Source organism: Anomalospiza imberbis, chromosome 1, assembly GCF_031753505.1.
Source record: "Anomalospiza imberbis isolate Cuckoo-Finch-1a 21T00152 chromosome 1, ASM3175350v1, whole genome shotgun sequence".
Taxonomy (NCBI): domain Eukaryota; kingdom Metazoa; phylum Chordata; class Aves; order Passeriformes; family Viduidae; genus Anomalospiza; species Anomalospiza imberbis.
This window is the reverse complement of record NC_089681.1, coordinates 112,910,761-112,931,055: the sequence shown is the minus strand read 5'-3', so window position 1 is coordinate 112,931,055 and position 20,295 is coordinate 112,910,761. Positions and strand designations below refer to the sequence as shown.

The 20,295-nt window shown below is 39.1% G+C and overlaps 1 protein-coding gene across 1 annotated transcript in view; it reads left to right on the top strand.

Moving 5' to 3' along the window:
• LRRC3B (leucine rich repeat containing 3B) overlaps positions 1 to 8,572 on the top strand; it is a 145,859-nt gene extending 137,287 nt beyond the window's left edge. Inside the window, exon 2 of the transcript XR_011004498.1 lies at positions 8,261 to 8,572. The gene's annotated coding sequence lies outside the window, so the exon portion shown is untranslated. The remainder of the gene's footprint in view (positions 1 to 8,260) is intronic.
• The last annotated feature ends 11,723 nt before the right edge of the window (positions 8,573 to 20,295 follow it).

Sequence of the window (20,295 nt, the reverse complement as noted above, 5' to 3'; positions counted from 1 at the left end):
CAGTCTAACTGACACTGGAATATATATTACAGAAGGGTGGATTACAAGATGTATAAAATACTGCTTTGCAAGAGTAAGTGTTAAAGGTCAGCCTTAAAAAAATGTAAAAACCCTCCAGAGTAATCTCTCCGATCTATTATTTCTGTTATGGTTCTGTTACAAGGGCAGAAGCTTGTTTATCTTAGTTTTTTTTCAGAACACTGTTAAAATAATAGCTAAAACTTGTTTCAAAGCAAGTGACAGAACCGGAAAAGAAAATTAAATGGACATAGAGTCAACTTTTTATGTCATCTTTGCACTTTTTTGTCATCTTCATAGGGTGACTCCTTGTGACCGACTTAGCCGTTTGCATACCTCCATGTGCAGTTTTTGGCAAATTAAGAAAATGTTAACGTTTGTAAAGGGCACAGTCTGTCCATAAAATATCCATTCTCTGATATTTCTGTCTCTGCCACCAACTCCTTTAAGTAAAAATGTTATTTTCTAAGGAGAGGCTCTTGTTGATGACACATCCTCCTTAGTTAGCATTTTATGCTTTCCTGTTTCCAAGCTATATCTAACTACCCAAGCCCCCCCAAACTCCGTGTGGCCTCCTGCAGGACCCAAAAGCAGTAGGATTAGATATACAGGTGAGTCTGAAGAGAGCAGATAAAATGTTGTACTCTAGTGGCAATATAACAAACTCTACTGAACAGGACATGTAATGTCTCTGTGTAGGCTGAGCAAAATTACTTCCTGATGTAATTCCCCTAATTTCTCTAAAATTTCCTTCAGAGTAAAATTTGTCTCATTTCTGTCACTGTGTTCCCCAAGCAATATTTAGGATCCCAGCTAATATGCTACTGTGGGAAAAAGCAGGGGGGACTAGCTAAAAGATGACTCTAAGCTGGAGGTGCTAACAATCAAGAATTTCATGTTGTTTATTCACATCTGAATGCAGGAATTTCTTCACAAAATTTGGACAGAATTATTTAAACAACATTTAAGAAATCCTTGTCATTCTTGAAACACTTTAAAAACACTTGACAGGTTTTAAATATTTAATTCCAAGCAAAATTTTCAAAAAGAACCCCTCTTCCTAAAAAACTGACTAAGAAAAATATAAATAAGTTATCTTTAGGTTTTCTGGGTTTTTTTTTCTTTATTACTTGACCCATGAGACAGGATCTTGTATAGTTTTACCCCAGCGGAACTTCTGACTTTCCAGCTTTAAATTCTGACCCAAACAAATTTAAACAAAGTTAAGAATTACTCTGTAGAAATGCTTTGGAGGGATGGTTCCAAGCAGATAGGAAGATGCTTGTTTTTATTGTGTTTACTTTGCACCTTTCTTTCCAAAACTACCCTCTCTCTAGAAAAGCTTAGGTGATGCCCTTTGAAGTCAATGGCACAAACTTTTAGACTTTGATAAAAGTTAAACACTTCAAGGAGTTATTTTCATTTACAAAACAAATTTTGCTGAGAAATGAGTAATTTGGTATATTTTTATCTATAATACCTTAGCATGTAAATGCAGGTAAGAGGAAATGGATGTTTTCTTACTCACAGCAGATAGCATAGGATAGAAAATAAGAAGGGATATACATAACACAGTGATTTTTTTTTCTATTAAGATGCTTCAGGAAAAGTAGAGCTGGGACTTAATAGCTTAAATGTGATTAATTTCTCTACCCTGATTTTCTTGCAGAAAACATCCATATTTTTGTTTCTAAATGATAAAGAATAACTGTCAACATTAGTATTTTCTTAAAACTCATGGTGATTTTTTCTCTGCTAATTTTCTAGTGTTATGCTCTGTGGGTAAGATCTGTGATAGTGCATTTGGTCTGTGTGTATTAAGGCTCAGGCTTTCTTTGTTTCTTTTATTATCAGTTTGGTACTCTATTAGATACAGATCTTTTCACTGTTAATGTACATTATATTCTTAAGTCTTTGGTAGCAAGATTTTGCACTGCAATTGCCATAAATTTCGGGGGTTGAGTATGAACAGAAAATGTGGTGATCCATGTTCTGGTCTTACCAGGAAGAAAAGAAGAGAATAGAATTTTTGTTTTCTAATTAGATGCCATGCAGAAAATCTACCACATTTGTTTTTCAGCTTGAAAGGGGAAAATCATAAGCATTAGAAAGCAAAAAAAGGGAAGTAAAAGGAGCAGCTGTAGGCTTAAACACTTGAAGGTGTCGTGGAGTCTTGCAATGTGTTTAAATGTGCAGTGGGGTCTCTGAGTGAATCTAAATCAATTTTTAAAAGGGTGTCGCTCTACTTCCACACCTGGAAAAAGAGTTAAACAAGCTAAACAAGAGTAAATGAGATCTGTTTTAAAAACAATCTTTAAACTTAGGAGGGAAATCTAAAGAAGGAAAACACAGGAGGATATAAATTCTGAGGTTACATGTACAGCCATAGTATGGGCAAAACAAAAGGGGAACATTTTTTCTTAAGGAATTGAGAAACAGGAGTCCAACTAAAGCACGAGCCAAGAGTTCATTGGGTATTAAGGGAACACTGTGAGTAGGTAGGCAAATGTTTTGAAAGAAACTAGGCTAGCAAGAGAAGAGGAAAAAATCACCTAGCAATTAGTTACTGGTTAAAAGATAAGAAACAAAAGTAAGAAGAATTCATCTGTTGACTTGAAGGAGAACGGTTGCTGAAATTTCTGAGGTGTCCCATGGAAATCAGAATGGAGGCAATGCTGTACAGTGTATTCCTGGAGAAGGGATAATGAGCTGATAACATTTGTGGGTTATAAACAGTTATGGAGGGCAGTCCAGCCTACAGCTAACTGTGAAGAAATACAGAAGGTTCTCACATTTCTAAGTTGGCAAATGATGATACAAAGAAGATTGGATTTTGTGTGAATAATTACAAAGTACTGCAGATGGCACATCTGAAGATGAGGATATTCTCTAAATTGGCTGTAATCAAATGGAAAAAACATCTTGGAGGCACAGTGGGAAGCTCTTCAATGACAAACACCAGAAATTATTAGGAGGGAAAAAATCAAACAGTGTAGTGGAATGGCATGATAAACCACTGAATAAAATCTGTGATGAACACACATCTGGAGCATTGCATTTCAGTTCTCCTTCTCCTCAAGAAAAATGAACTTACTACTGAAGTATTGAATATGTAGAGAAAGATAATAAGATAATCAAGGATATTAAGTTGTTTCCATAGGAGAAGACATCTAACATCCCTGGTCGTGGAGGTGAGATAACATTAGAACTCACTGTAATAACTGGAGTAGTAAACAAAAGGGAAATTCAGAAGCTCTGATCTCTGTTTCTTGCAACAGAAAACAGCAGTCTGGTTAGACAATATCAGGTAATGGATGCTGGGTTTTTTTAAAACATTTTTGTGGAGAGCATGCATTTAAATGAAGTACAGGTTACTGTAGAGAAGAAAACATATTCAAAGGTAGAACTTCACAAATTCTTGGAAGTCAAGGTTGTTAACAGTTAAAAATGTTAACATTATATAGATACAGTTCTCAACAAGGAAAGTCCCTGCTCATCCCAGGAAGCAGGGATGGTTTCCCTAAAATAAGCTTATAGGTTTGTGCTTCTCTTACTCTCTGAGACACTGTTGTGGGTGTTTGTTGAGGAAGGGAAGGTGGGCTTGATTTGTTTGGCACCGGTGCTCTCATATGTCCAGTGGGATGCAAATCAAGCTGCCTCCCTGAAAGGCAGGAGAGGGTATTTGTAGTGCAGACAAGGAGATTTCCCATGCATGGGCTGGGAATGTACCAGGAAAAGCAAAATCCCACTTAAGTGTTGGTGTCTTCTTGCAGCACTAACTGCTGGACAAGGTGCTGAGTGCTGTGTTAACTAAAGGAGAGACAGCTTTCCACTGGGGATCTGTGGAAAAATTAATTCAAACCTTGATTGACATATCAAGGCAAAATGATACTACTCTTACAGCTCACCTGGTGGTCCATCTACAAAGGATGGGAATTTTTCTGCAGGTTCTTCATTAAAACAAGGTTAAGGACTTGATTTTCACAAATAAATCCCTTCATTGTTGTTTCTTCAAGTGAAAACTGGTGTGATGTATTCTTGAAAGTATAAGTACTTCAAGAGTGCCACTTACGACAGGGAAAAGCCTGTAAGCTTTGCTTTTGTTTTGCTCGAGTCAATCTGAGGAGCGAAAGTCACTGACAAGCATCAGACACTGCGTTTATGTGCCATGCCATAACAATATGTGAAAGAGGTGGTTTTTGCATGCCAGTGCATCCATGAGTATGTACATGTGCAGGGCATTCATACATCTCTCAAGTTCACTCATATTTCCCTGTGGTTAGTCGTGTGCATGACTGTGTCAGTCAGCTGTACATATGCATGCAGATAAAAAGGATGTCCTTTGGATGGTTTCATTTGCCCTATTTAATAATGAAAAGTGTTGCTTTGTTGCTTCAAAGCCATGATTCATACTGCATTTAAGCCAAGTACACCTCGATCCTCAGCCTTTCACAATGCTCCCTGATCCCAGTACCAGCTACACAGAATGTGGAAGAAAATGAGGCGACACTGGTACAGCTCATCCTCTTTCTGAGATCCTTAGTCACATCCATTGACTACCATATCGAGCTTTACAGACCTTTGTGAACAACCTTTTGTTTTCCAGCTGGCTCAGAAAGCAGTACAACTTCCTAGAAAGCAAGATATTTAGGTGGATGATGTAATGCCTTCTAGCTCATAAGGAGCAGCTCCGTTTGTGAAAACCAGACAGTACAAGTGCAGCTCATGTTCCTGGATCAGTTCCCCTCTTCTGCACTTGTAAACGAGTAGGTTCTTGGCATCACAAGTGTGTGTGGCTGTGTTTTTCTCATAGGAGATAGTTATAGCCCTTGGAGGAAATTCCTTGAGATGCCTGTGGGTCTGAATACAGCTGCTAATTCCAAAAGAAACGCCAGAATGAAAAATGAGATGGTTTTAAGATTTCCCTACTGCAAGGAAACTTGAGAAACAGTTAAGTTTTTGGGAAATCAAACATCTGTATTATTCTTAATGTGGTTTTGAGGTTTTAAAAGCACATTGTGAGCATCCTGCTGCTTTGGTGGGGCAGTCTGCAAGCAGATTTCATAACAAAGCAGCAATCTCCAAAGCCTGTTAGGGGCAGATTAAACTGGACATTGAGGAGAAAAAATGCCAAAACCAAACCAACATGACAAAAACGCTAACAATAACAACAAAACCCAGATAAGCAAAAAAAAAAAAAAAAAAAAAAAAAAAAAACCCACCAAAAAAAAACCAAACAAACAAGAAGTCCATATGTTAAGCTGTCTGTTTAGGTATCTTCATCCTTCACAATTAGTAGTCACTTATAATGAAAGAGTTTGTGATCTCTTGAATTCTTCACAACTCCATTTTAATATGGAGCTAAAAAATAGGTCTGTGTAAATATATCTGCCCTAACACTGGTAGTGTATGAGCTGACACTATTTAAATGGAGATTGAAGTTGAATGTATTAGCTAAACCTTGTCTGCACTGAGGTCTGTTTCTATGCCTGTCTGCACATGTGTAAAAACCTTTAGGTATATATTAGGAAAATACATATTTTCTGTACATAGGTGTCATTATAAAATCATGCTTTTTCAAATATGCTTTGGAAGTTTTTAATATATAAAAGCAAGGAAAAAATTGGTAAAGAATAACAGCCCCCAGAACTTTCAGGTTGCCTTCAGACATCAAAGTGGGACAAAAAGGAGAGAAAAAAAAGTCCTATCAAAACCTATTATTTTTTTCTTCCTTTGAGGATTAACTTTGTTCTCAATGCTGCATTTCGTGGTTTACCAATTTTTATTTCTGTACCTAAGCCAGATTAGCATTCATTTTCAGCAAAGTCTCTTATAAATGGAGTTCTTAGCCACAGAGAATACTGAAACGTATCATGTTTTCTGAAAAAAAACCTGTGGCTGCAACAAATAAGCCCTCTAGACAGTATCTCTATACCCTGTTAATTAAATTTAGTGGCAAAGGAAAAGAGTTGTTGAATTGAGGTGATACTAGAGAGATTTCAGGTTCTCGAGTAGATGCTGGCTTTTATGTTCTTAATGTGACTGTGTATGGGGCAACCAACACACCTTTTCACTATTCCATTTCAGAAGCTCCGGGTCTGGTTGCTGTAACGGGACACAAAACCCACTGTCTCTGTCTTCACATAGTCCTTAAGGACAAGGGCTTTGGGGAACGCTGTGTCTGGGAAATGCCACCCTGAGAGCAGTTTGTTCATAGTCTCACCTCAGCACTGCCAACTGTGTTGGTTTAGGCCACTTGTAAAAGGAGGGAAACTGCTGTTTCGATGAGATCTGTGAACCTTCTCTCTCTTGAAGGGACTTGCTTACCACTAGTAGCAAATACATCACAGGTCAGGATCCCAGAGACTTCATCCTTTAAAATCATAGGAAGCATGCTTTCCTTCAGAATGATACAAGTTATTTCTGGTACATCAAACTTTCCAGTACTATAAACTGAAAAAAAACAGCACAGCCTGTTTGATTTTCAAGACAAGGGTGTCTAACCACATTGCAGCTGTACTCAAACTAGAATATTTTGCCTTGTCTTTAGTCTTTCATTGTTTAGTGTTACATTTGTGGTTGAATAAACCTCATGGCTCTTCAGATTGAATCTTCAAGCAAGCTTGTTTTCACTTATCAGAAACGATTTCCAATTGCTATTAATGGTAAACCTCACTGGGAAATGTATTCACGGGTCAGCAGAGATTTGTTTTTTTGTCATGTTTTTTGCAAGATTCATGAACTGATTAGTATATTAGGGATTTTTACAAAGTAAATGAGATATGTATGCACAAGCTTTTTTTTAAAAACAGAGCTAATCAAGAAATGAACAAAGTGAAATTTACTGAGTCCATTCTGAAGTTCTGAAGTAGAAAAGAACAATCTGTTTAGGAGAGCTGGGTAAGGTAGAAAGGTATTCCCTCAAACAACAAGCTCTGAAGTACATGGAAACATCTTTTTGTTTTCAAAAGTTGTGGCAACCCTGAAACTATAGTTGCAGGATAGTAGATGCAAATTGCAATGCTGAAAATAATTTAGATAATTAAAGAAAATTCGTCTCTCTGGTTTTCACCCTGTGTAATGTACCAAAATTCCTGGCTGAACCTGAAATTGTGCTTTCTTCATTAGCAAGCTTTCTTCCCAAGTTCAGGAATGTATTTTGGACTGTATGCGAGACAGAAGTTTTGATATTACCTTCAGTGGGATCAGCATTTCTGCAATAAATGCGTGATTGATTCAGGGTGAACTGAGCCACCATACTGGCAATTGCTTTTGTACTTTTGAAAGGGTTAATTTGGGTTTAACATCTAAATAATGACATCACACAGCTCTGCAGTGTGCACCCTGAGACTTCTAGTGTGGCAATGATGAACTATCCTGTCCTTATCCTGGTGGCAGATAGCCATGACAATTACCTTAATTTTTTATTGTTTGTATGACAAAAGACATGTAGTGTCTTTTTGTATTTGGCTCTGCACAGACCTCTGGAATCTCTTAAGTATGTGTGTATGAGGACAGGCTTTTAGAGTGAAGAAAAAGAAGTATTTAAGAGGGTTGACTGCATGTAATTAGCTTCCAGTAATGGGTCACAGGTCAGGCAGCCATCATCCACAGTTACTGTATAGCAAAATCACTGGAGTCAGCAAGCTTCTGGAAAATACCCACCACTATTGTTTAAATGCTTGTGTTCCAGTATTTTTCCACAATTATTTTTGTTTCTGCAGCATTGTGTTCTCTCTGTGAGCACCACTTTGGAGGAGATTGTTTTGGGAGGAACGAGCTCTGAGTTTCCAAGCTGTCCTGAGGGTGTGGAATAAAGGTCTTTCATGGAAACTACCTCAATTAAAAGTATGACAGTACATAATCGTGGACCTGAGGAGACCTGACACACATTTCACGCCTGGCCCCTGACTGCCTGAGTAAATAGATGCCATACTTAGCACAGAGAACAAATGGTTTGGGCTGAGAAGGGTGAGTCATTCAAAGCCAAGTTGCTTTTCCTGAAAGCACACAGAAATGCAATGATTAAATAGGCTTTGCATTTGGAAAATCCTGCAGGCAAGACTTTAATCAGTCTTGAAATGCTTTTCCATGTGCTGCCAGTAGATTTGTTTTGACACAGCATGGTGATGACTCTAGGTACGGCAGTCAGTTTTAGCTGGTAGAGGCGTATGGGTGACGACTGCTCACGTTACATGAGCACTCTGTTGGGTGTCTGACGAGTGTGCTCCTTCTGCTGCAGGTGCTGGACTGAGCTCAATGGAGAACCAGCTTTTCCATACAAACTGAGAAGATGCCTGGGCTGCGTGGGCTGCCTGAATTCAGGGAGAGTGAGCAGATGGCACCCCTCACTGCAGGCCTGGTGATGCTGTTCCTGATGAACTTGGTTAGAAACACTAGTTCTCATCCCCTGGGGAAAACCACAGTGGTTCATGATACATGGACAGCAGCTGTTCCAGCTTCCTGTTCCCGTACATGTGTGTGTGTGCATTTGTGTGGGCCCAGCAACATTTGACTCAGCTGGATCTTGCTGGTGGGAGAGCAGAATTTCTGTGCTGGATGTTGTGAGATGATGATATTGGATGGCAACAATATCCCTGGGAAGCTCTCTGTGCACTTGTCGGAGAGTGGGTGGGAGAGGGTCAGAGGGTGCTTGCCATAATCATGTGCTATTGCAGTATTCACATAAGTGGTTCTTGTTTATTCTGTCTTCTGTTTTCTTACTGGTTTAATACTGGAGCCTCTTCTGTAAAAATGAAATTGTAATTAAATCATTACTTATCAGTAATGCCATAATGTTTCTGCTGTAATGAAGAAGCGCTTAATTACTGTATGTTACATGTCATGTCAGAGCCTGTCACGTCACTTTTCTCTGGGAGATTTCCCAGGGAAAGAGTCAGCAAAGTTCTTGGTACATCCCTGCCTGACTGCAGGACACACAACTGAGTAAAACACACCTTGTTCACCTGGCAGCTACACTCAGGGGGTTCTCTGTTTCTGTCAGAGGCAAACTATCTACTCGTCTCTCAAACATTGTGCATTTCCACATGTAAACTTAATCTCTTGTTCATCTTTATCTGGAGAAAAGATGTTGTTCAGAGGAGATAGCTGAAGAGTGATGAGAATCTGTGAGTTCTGCTCTCAGGGAGAGAAGAGTGGCTGGGGTGGATGAAGCAGAACTTGATTTGACGCAAGGGGTTACAGGAGTGCCTGGAAAAGTCAATAAAACACAGAAATTTGGTGATCTGTATATGGGAGAAGCCCTGAACTCTCTGCAGAGAGTGGAAGAGTAGGAGGGAGAAACTGAGGTAAGATGCATACCTGGAGAGGATGCTCTGCATGGAGATATGCATTCATTCAGGCAGGTGCTGGGGTGGGAGGGGGAGATGCAGGGAATTCCCCTGTTCAGTTGTCCCAACCCTTGCTGAAACCCTGCCTTGTTTTCCACCTCCCATAGCACCGTTGATCCTGCTATCTGCTCCAGAAAGGCTATCTGGGGGCAAAGCTGAGCTAGGAGAGGTATTAGGAGGTTTATGCTTCCGATGGTCAGTTACCCAGTCCCACCTGGGCTGGCCAGAGTGTTTCTACCTGGACAGCTGGAGCTCCTGAAGCCTGGGTTGGTGGAAGGCATCCCACCGCTGGCGCTGCTCCTGCTGCGAGGCTGTTTCCCACTGAGCGGGGTGGGGGAGAAAAGGTTCCAGCCTCTCTGATGGCTGCTGGATTGATCTGCCTCTGCCATATTGCTACCCCACAGCTTTCCTCTTCCAAGCCGATGCTTGGTTCTTTCCTGCCCAGCCTTCATCAAGGGCTGAGGAGGAAAGATATTTTTCTTTCTAGGAGGTGAATCATAAATAATGCCCGTGCGCTGCTTTCCCACTGAAAGGTTTTTAAACCAGCTGCATGTGCCCTTTGAAACACAGGGAAGATGTAGTGTATATAATGAAGTCATCCCTCGTATGCTTCTGTCTGCTTTGTATGTATTTTTTTTATTTTTTAAGCTGGGACACCACCTACCCTGCTGTAATGTCTTCCTGGGTGACATCCAAAAGTGTAGAGGGTCAGATCTTTGTCTGCAGTAGTTTAACGTAGTTCCATGAAAATCAAAGGAGCAGTTCTCATTTATCACAGTAAAGGTCCTCTTGCAGAGAGTATTTTTAAGTGCCAGCATCCTCGCTGAGTGTGAGGGAAAAAATCCATGGTAATTTTGGGGGAATATTTAGCCAGTCTACTTTAAATGTTCTCCTATTTCATTGTGCCTAGGGATTCCTATCAGAGAAAAAGATGCTGATAAAGGGGATGGTTTAGCACAAGTTTAATTCAACATTGACTTAAGCTGTCAGGGCTACGTAGATCAAGAAGAATAGCATTCAAATTATGACAGCTTCAAGGCTTTGTAGATAAGAGAATCTAATTTTAATTAGGATCTTCACTGAAGTTTTAAAAGATCATATTGTTTCATCAGTGCATAGAAGGACAAGAATTAACATAAACTCTTCCACCTTAAAGGTAGGAGCAAACCTGTCTTTTGTTTTAGCCCAAAGCCTGTGAAGGCCAGTATAACTTCTGTTCTTTTTCCTGGAATTATGTGGTACAATATTATTGTTGCAAAGCTATTACTATACTAAAAATGTTGTTGCTATACTGCAAGGACAGTAAAGGAGACTTTGCTAAAAGCAAAATTTTTCTTCAGCTGACTGAAGACATGCCTCCCTCCCAGTTTAGAGGTATCTCCCTCACCCAACAACATTTTTAAAAAATTAAGTTAATTTTAAAATACCAGTCTCAGGTTTTGTCTTAAGTTAAAAACTTTTAAACTAGAGGTTTATTATGGTTAGTGTCTATAATGCTAGGATTATGTCACTTGCTTCTATGAGGAATTTATGGATAAATAGTTTACAAGCAGGCATCCTGCATTTAAAAAAAACCTTGTTTTGCAGGTTTATGTAACTAATTTTAGATACAGTTGCTGTCTCTACCAAAGATCCTCATCATTGTCAAGGAAATGAGAATTTTTCAGGTCTATTATCACTCTTAATTCCAGTAAATGCACTCAAGCACCATGAATGTAAACCCTTGTTGTCTGTTGCCAGCCTCTTCTAGGACCTCATCATTCTTAGATGGGAACAGATGGGATGCTGGTCTGCTCGGCTGCTTGATATCAACAAAGGCTGAGAAACTCCTGTTGAAATAGAGAACAATTGTTCAATTTTTAAACAAATATACCTAGGTGAAGCTCACCTGTGAAGGAAAGAATCTATGGAGCATGATTGCAAAGGTGTTCAGAAAACAGATGGTTCACTTTTATTGTTTCCCTCTTTCTTCTTTTTCACTTTTGAAAATGAAGTCCTGCAAAATTTTACAGTGATTGGAGAAATAGAAAAGTAGTGAATTGTTACAGCCAAATGAGAGGATGTTTAATAAGAGAAAGGAAAGGGGTTTTTTTAAGTCAGATTTTCTTAGACTCTGCTATTTTTTACCAGTGGCTTATTAACTTCAGATAAAAGAGATTGTAAAGTCTTTAATATCAATTTCAGTTCTTCATGAAGAAGCAAGAACTCAAACATCCTTGATTCATCCTTTATTAAGCCATGGAAAGTGTGAAAAACTAAACTCTTGATCTTTCAAATTGATCTAAAGGAGATGAAAACCAAGAAGGTTTTAGCTTTATCCTCTTCATCTGTCCTTGACCCAGCAGCTGTAATTTAGCCACCAAATGGATGAGGAAGACAAACTTCATACAAAATATGTATATTTTCTCATGTCAGCTACAATGAAAGGAAAATTTGGTGTAGAGATTTTAATTTCTTTTAATGTCTCAAAGTTTCAAAACAACCTGTGTAGCTCTAAGGAAACAGAAGCTTAAAATTAAATTTGCAAAACCTCAAGCGAAAGTCGGATTGAGTTTATAAATCTGGCCTTGATGAGGAGACTTAAGGCTGGATTATTCAGATTGTTTTGGAATTCAAGGTGATTAAAAATTTCTCTTAAATAAGAAGGCATCCTTTAGCGTCTTCTTGATGAAGACGGAGATTGGAAATGCCTGTTTAGGAAGATGGTAAAAGTCTGAAATCAAAGCATCTTTCTTTAATAAAAATAGTCCTTTATTTCAAAAGTGCAGGGCAGCCTGGGAGAACAAAGACAAGCCCAGGACCCCTTCTTTTTGTCCTGAGCTGTGGTGCTCACAGATGCTGAATGAGGGTCTGTGGGGATATTGCTTCTGGTGGGGTGAGAATCAAGCAGATGGGAGCTACTCTTTCTGGCTCTGCCTGGGGTGGGGGCAAGTGTGGCTTAGCCAGTTTGGTGGGTTGTCAGCCTGGTCACCAGCAAGAGTTTGCACTGCTCCTGCCTCCACGCCTTGAACCTTCCCCACCATGCATGGAACTGCTGTGGTGCTCACCCATATCATCTCCCAGATGGTCCCACAGGTGTGGGGATGTTTGTGGCAAGTGTTTCTTCCCTTACCACTTTGCTTTTTTCCTTCCTGTCCGTCCTGAAGGGAAGATTGTGTTCTCTGTGTCAATGCAGAACAGTGACATACCTCAGCAGGGCTTAAAGGCTGGGGAGTAATCTGCAGATATATCCAAATCCAAGCTCTGCAGAACAGTTTGTCTTCCTCACTCGTGATTCCCGTAATGGGAGGAAGTCTGTTTAGAAAAGGAGTCTCACGTTTTGAGAGTGCTGTTTTCTACATGCAATGTGCTGTCTGTATCTTTTGCACACAGGGCAAGAGGGGCTCTGGCATTGTAAGAACAAAGCCTAAATAGCTCCTCTACAACACATGCAGCTTGCTAGTAGCCACTTTTAAGGATATTGCTTTTATATCCTATTTTCTAAGAATATTGCCAGAGGAAAACTGCATTTACTTCAGTGTCTTGAATGAGGATGAAGGGCTCAGAGTATCCAAATTCTTGGTTACTCATTAGAACTAAAGGTCTTGATATCAGATATCATACGCTAATGGAGCATGAATTAATCATCTGGCTGGGAAAGTCTGGCTTTAGAAATATGTGACATACTGAAGTGCTTCCACTTTTGCTCATCAAATTCATCATGAAGATCAATTTGTGCATCTGCATCCTCTTCAAAAGTAGCTGACAACAGAATGGCTTGTTTGCTCAGAGACAAACTTCTGTGGCTTGTTACATGATACGGAGTATCTGAGTTCACCTTTCTGTCTTGTTTTTGCAGTTATCCTAGATAAAGGAGTTGGGGAAGCAACAGGAAACCTTGAGACAGACTAAGATAAAAAAAATATACTCTGTGACAGAATTTTACGATGGAATAAACTGTACTTTATGTCATCCCCTTATACACCCAGCAGTCTAAACTATTTTCACTCACCTGAGACCTGTCAGTGTTGGGAATATCTGCTAAGATGTTCCACTGCTGATTATGGGCATAACATTCAGCAAAAGAGTTGCAAAATTTTATATATTGGGGGATGCAATATGTTTTTCCTGATCATCCCTATCTACCATTAAAGAACACTAAAGTTCACACAAGGTTTTCCAGTTAGTCGGTTTTGAATTGAATTATCAAAGACTTTACATTACTCTTAAGTTCTCAAGCACATTTGTGCTTGCTCTCCCTTGCTTAATGTACTTGTTATAAAAGTAAAAGGTCTTTTCTTAGACTTGTGAAAATAGCTGAGAAAAAGGGGGGACACAATAGACAAGATCTTTCAAACTGCAGAAACGGAAAAAAATCTTGTTTGTTTTTTTATTTTCTCCCAGTTATGTCAGTTGGCTACAAAAACATGTCAACTTCTCCCATGTATTTTGCCAGAGGCCTTATGACAGCTAAAACAATGCTGTTACTGTTTAAATAGATACAGTGTTTTCAACTTTTGAGAGCAAATAGTATTCATCATCCTATTAATATTGATATTCATAGAAGAGACCAATGGTTTACCAATCAACTGCTTATTTTACAAGTCTGTCTCAAAACAGCCCCAACACCACTGTCCACTTTTCAATATAATCTTGTTCCAGCCCACTGACAACATTTAAGACAGAGTTTTCTGACAAATTGGAGAAAACATAACTGGTAAATATGGAATAGATTGGATTTCAAACAATCCAAATGTAATGGTTTTCTCTAGATGATCAGAAAGAGTTTGCCTATTATTAGACAAAGTTTGGACAGATTTACTAATCAGATCTGTCATTGCTGCAGACTTGGTCTGCCATTTGTGTTACTGCACAGCCCCAGACACCCTGGTTATCTCTGCTGGGAGAGTATAAACACCCAGTGAGGCTTCCTTAGCATTTCAGTGCCACTGCACCATCCTAAGTGGCCATGTGGAAGGCTAATGTCAGAATTCCAGTGAGGAACAAGAAGCCTCTTGTGCACAGAAGGCAGAGTATACTCATGTGCATAAAGCACAGGTTCACTCTAGAAAAGACCTGAACAAAATCAATATTAATAGAATGTAATAGAACTGGTGACACAGCATGTGACCAGTTGCACAGTTTCTGATATTTCTAAAGTGATTAAGTATAAATAATCAAACCATGAAAACATTTTTGCTGCTCAACAGGCATCTTGGCACCATCGTGTCAGCTTTGCAGGGACAGCCGATGACACATTAGTTAGAGGATAAGGTAATGGGTTCACAGAGCACATCAGCAACATCAGTATTTCAAGCAAGACAGAACTAATGGAAAAAGAATCTTCAGTAGATTTCTGTGCAGAATAAGCCAAGGGGAAAATATTAAGAGAACAAGAAGAGTTATATTATCCTACTAAACTGTGTTTTGTGATGTTGCAGCATGGAATTGAAGTTGGTAGCAATTCTTGTCTCTTAGAAGAGATTTCTAAGCATTTGAGAAGAGTTGGTTCAAATTGATGGGGAAAAGTTGCCTTTTTTTCTTTTTGAGAAGTTGTTGATGTTTTTCAAACAGATCCAAGCAGTGTTTAAATTTTCCTGGGGCTTATTTTTGGTTTTTTTGATGTTATTCCTCAGTTTGAAAAAACTCATCTTACTTTACTACTCTGTAGAAAAATTATATTTTAACCTTGAGACATATATACTAGTTTTATTTCATTTCAGCCTATTCAGCTGCAAAGCAAGTAGTGTGAATCAAAGCTGTTGGTTTAGATGTTTTATAATTTGTTGGCTTCCATTTAAAGCCAATAACCCTAACACTTCATAACACTTCGTGACTGTGCTAGTTCTCAAAGAAATAACACATACATGCAGCTTTCATTGATCTTTGGGAAGACTGGAACACTATTCTGTTAACATTTTTAAAGCTCTTAAAACTTTCAATTAAACAGTGTGATTTTTGTGCTATTGAATTATTCCTTAACCTTACTGAAAGAGAAAACAGAGCCTTTTCTGCCAGTTGTCATTCCTCTGTTATGCTGAGGTGCACCATTCTGAAATGGTTCATAGGAGACTGCTCAGCAACGAATGTGTGAAATGGATGCAATGAGCCAGCAGGGCATCTGGGGAGCTGGCTCTGGTACAGGGCTTTGCATTTAGCCACTGTGGGTGAAAACCGCTTCTGGATGCAATTATCCTGGCACTGTGTGAAGGCTCAGCAGTCAGACAGTCCTGCTTCTGCAGGAGTCACAGTCTCTGGGGGTTTAAATCAGTGTAGTAAGCACCGTGCTACTCTGATTTACAACAGCGAGGGTATCACTCCTTATGAGCCTGGCAAGGATAATGCATGGCTTCCTGGAGCACAGCAGCCTTGGAAGGAGGCGGTCTGGTCTCAGCTCTCCAGGAATGAAGTTGCTCCTTCAGTGCATGGGAACAGTAAAGCTCACTTGCACAAAACATATGTTGCTTGCATAAGACACATTTTGGGTGAAAACTCTGCTTTTAATTATAGACGGTTGCATAAAATGTCAGTGATTAAAGCACAGACTTAGCAGTATTGTTGGCCCGAAGGATGCCAGCCAGAAAGCATGTTTCTCCTCCTGTTTACTCCTCTTGGAGCAGAATTTTTCCAACTTTATGAAAGTTTTCTAGTCAAGTGAAAAAAAAAATCGACTAAAGAGGAAAGTAACATTCCCTCATCTATTCTGTCTCTCAAGTTTTCTCAACAGTGAAATTTCTCATGAGCTGAGCAGAGTGGTTTTGAAAAAGGGAAGATTGGAGATCTAATATCTCATTTGAAAGCAAGAAGTCTAAAAGTCAGGTTTATGTTGTCTGAGGCAATCTCAGCCTTTGGTTTCCTTTTGTCCACAGGCTGATGGGGAATGCCCATCCTTTAAAATCAGCAGTTGCCTCTGATAAGTAAAATTCCTTCAGTAATTCTCCAGAGCCTGAGATAATTATATCCAAGGCAAAACTGGCAAGGTTTGAAATGTGATCAGATATATACCCAGCTGAGCAGGATCCACTTAAGTATTTGTTCTGACTTAGCCATTGTCATTCCAAAAATACTGCCATGGAGGAAAATATAAACATGATCCCTTCTTTTTTAGGATTGTTACCATCTGTATCATAGTTACCAAGTATTTCTTGCTTAACTTGCATTTAAAATTAACTGAGTCTATGCATCGCCTGCCTTTACTGTAATCATAATGTAGTAATCACAGCTCTGTTCACAGAATGTGGTCTACTTTGATAAGCATTTTGCTTTAGCTTTGAGTAATGTTTTTTGACAAGTGCTATTTTTGCCACTTCTTCTATAAATATATAGGTTATTATTATTCTGCTGTAGTGATTCACTTCTGTACTCATTTCTCTGGAAGTACATTGAATTATACCAGCTGAGATTATGGCCTCTACTGTGCTTTTCAGAATGTTTTCTTTTAGTCTCTTCTATTTTTAGGTCAATTACTGAGTCCAAATCACATTACATGACTGAAGATAGCACCTGTCCTTTTATTTATATCCTCATATTTTCTGAGTTCCTGTTGCTGCTTTTTTTGACCTCCCTTCTCCATGTAACTGTTTCTCATTATGCTATTTCCTGACTTAACCTAGATTACACAATATCTCTGTAGATTCAATAATCCCTTTGAAAGAACTAATTGAGCAGAAAATGCTAACAGAAGACCTGTAGGTTAACCCCAACAAAGGCAAAAACCTCAAGCACATAAGGAGGATACTTTCCTTTTTAAATGAGGTGATTAATGGTAAGATCCTATTTTACTGTGAATGCTGTGCATGAATTACTTTGGCAAGGTTTGTTGAGAAGAAAATCTTGTTTTAAGGAGTACTTCCTGGAAAGCCAGGCTCTGACTGATTCTAAGAATGATACTTACCAGCAAGGGGGAACACAAAAGGCTGCCTTCTTTTTCTGATCACCACTTTCAGCATTTCTTGAAAAGTCTGAGAGAAGTCATTTGATTCACAAGGTGGTTGCCAAATACGCGTTGCCAAATGTTGGGGAAGTGGAGAAGAGCCACGCATGTCGCTCTGGTCTCTGTCTGCAGTCAGACTGGCTGCTTCTGACAAATGTGGAAAGCGAACCAAAGCAGCAACCATCTGACCCTCCAAGAGCACTCACTTCAAGTTACCAAGTTTGTACTGTCAAATGTAATGGCCAAGAGCCAAGGCTCTTCTGTGTGAAGTGCCCAGCTAATAGCTGAATGAGTATTTGGAGGTCTTGGCATATAGTTAGGCTTTGTTATCATCTGACCTTTTCTAATCTAATTTATTATATGTAACCCATAACTTTCTTTGTGTATTTTTTGTCTTTAATAATTATACTTTATCCTTAAAAATAAGCAGTACTGATATATCTATGGCAGTAATCTAGAATTACTCACAAGTATGGCAGATTTTAAGCATACTTCCAACAAGATTTATAGAGAGAACTTCATATGCTCAAAGAAACTTTAATTTCAAGAAAAGACAGCTCTTCCCAGAAATCTGCTCTTGCACTAGGATGGGCCACAGTATGATTTTGGTAATTTCAGGCTATTCAAGCATCAGAGTTCTCCACATCAGTATTCAGTCTATATTTTACCATGATCAAAATCAGACTATCAGTTTCTTGTGCTCTATCTTTGATTCTGCATCACTATAGCTATAAAGTGCCATTCCTGTGGGCTTCTAGCTGAAATTTGAGCTGTGCCAGACTTAGCATGACTTCTTGGATCCCACAGTGAAATGGCCCTGAGAGGAAAATAGGAACAAAACAGTAAGTAGTGGGTGAAAATTCTACTAGTAATAGATTAATCCTTTTTTCTTCCAAATATGGCACTGAATTTGACACGTTAGGAATGTTGTCTCCAATTGCCTATTTCTCAACAATATAAAACAATTACAATTTTGATTGTGAAGATATGTGTCTAAGATTATGCCCTGAGAATAAGGCTGGAGTGAGTTATGTGGCAAGGGTTAAGAATTCAGTGTTTGAAGTCAGTTTCTGAAGAAGAAGTGCACTGCTCTCATTTTCCAGTCAGTTTGAAATAGAACAGCACCTGAAGAACATTTATGTTTAAGGTGTTTTGAGCTCCCATCTCTGGTATTGCTGTCACTGCTGTTAATTGCTTACTTGGTTTTCTTTTCATTTAGTGCTGATTCTTGGCCCTGGCAGACTGACTCACTGTAAATTTACCGATAAATAATTATTTCTTTGTCCTCAGCAAATCTGAATAATTAATTCTTATTTTAATCATTATGCTCCTTAGATGACAGTATTTTCAAGAAAGAAAAAGAAAGAAAGAAAGAAAGAGACATGTTTAATTAAAACAAGAAAATGCTAAAGTTAAACAATATGTCAGTCACTCTGATAGTTGAATAACATTCTATCTTTTCAGGGTTCCACACTTGCCTTCTCAGCACTATTTACTGTACTGCCAATGCTTCCGAAGCTTCTTTTTGCAGCAATGATCTGCCAAAAGCTAAATAATTTACAATTAGCAGAGAGGAAGCTTTATGTTTGCACCTGGAAAATATTGGTAATAATTCCCTGGCTGGAAGAGTGCCAGGAATGGGGCCAAGGGCATGCCCAGAGCAGGGGTCAGAACTGTGCCTTGGGCATCCACCTTCCTCACACAGGTGTTCCCAGTGTGGGAGCCTGAAATCTCCAGTTTGGTGAGGTGGTGCATTATCAGCACCTCATTAGCTGCCATCCTGCAGGGGACCTGCAGTAATTGTGTGGGTGTTATGACCAGTGACAAACACGAGGTAGTTTGCAGTTGCTTTGGGCTGAGTGAACAAAGTATGTGCAGGGGAATTCACTGTGCTGTTTATGAATGTGTGTATTTTTGCTTCCTGCCGGGCATTTCCTTCGTCACAGTTTGGCCTTCATGACTAAGATGCTCCAGAACATTGTTGCCTTTATTGAAGATCTAACAAGCACCAGTTTAATCTGTACTGGCTCTTCATGCTCAGTCTCAGAATTATCTAAATCTCTTTGAAAAACACAAGGAAAGATGTTTCACATCCCAAGATGTCTGCTTCAAGAGCAAAACCCAAAGTGAATAAAGAAAGCATTAAAGTGGTTAAGTTAAGCATTAAGCTAAGAGGTTTAAAAGTTTTCATGTAAATTTGAATATTTATGTACTTTAAAAAAAACAACAAACCACCACCAAAAAGGAAAACCATCATGCAACATGTGCATAGAAATGGTATTTAAAATGTCTGTCCTGAATAAACATCTTTCCAGGCCTGGCTTCATGTGAATAAAGCATTCTGGCTTTCTTTTAGACAAGTTGCTTGATGTGTTGAAAAATAATCTAAGCTCTCCTTTTCAGTGCTTAGTACATACATGTTTATGTTTCCAGCATGGATAGCTCTATAGAGCTCATCACTCTGATCACAAAAATTACCCAAACCGGAAGCTGTTCACTTTGGGCTGGTCCTGCTGCTTATGCAGAGCAATGTGCATAGCAGCATCCTGTTTTCAGGATGTCATCCTCCCAACCAGCAAGGGTAGTTTAGTGTGCTTTCTCCAGTTTGGGGACAAAAAGTGGCATGTACAAAATTCTCATTGGTGCTAACATTAGATCTTTTCTTCTAACTGACTGGGTAGTTAGAATAGCTGCAGAATCCATCTGTGCCAGGGTAACTGGATTGGGATAAAAGGGTCTTGCCTAGGGCTGAATGTAGGGTCATAATGATCTGTGCCAGTGGCTGGAGAAGATGTATTTGGTATGGACGTTAACATGATGGATAGGTTGAAAGAATATTGAGAACCTTCAGGATTCCAAATCAGGAAACCCAATTACTGCATGATGTGGGAGAGCTTAATAAAAAAATAATGATGCCAGTGAAAATGTAGCTCTTCTTCATAGCACTCCATCAGAACTGCAAAAACAGATCTTAAAAGGAACAGATGGAAGGATCAGTTTAATAAGCCTTAGTGC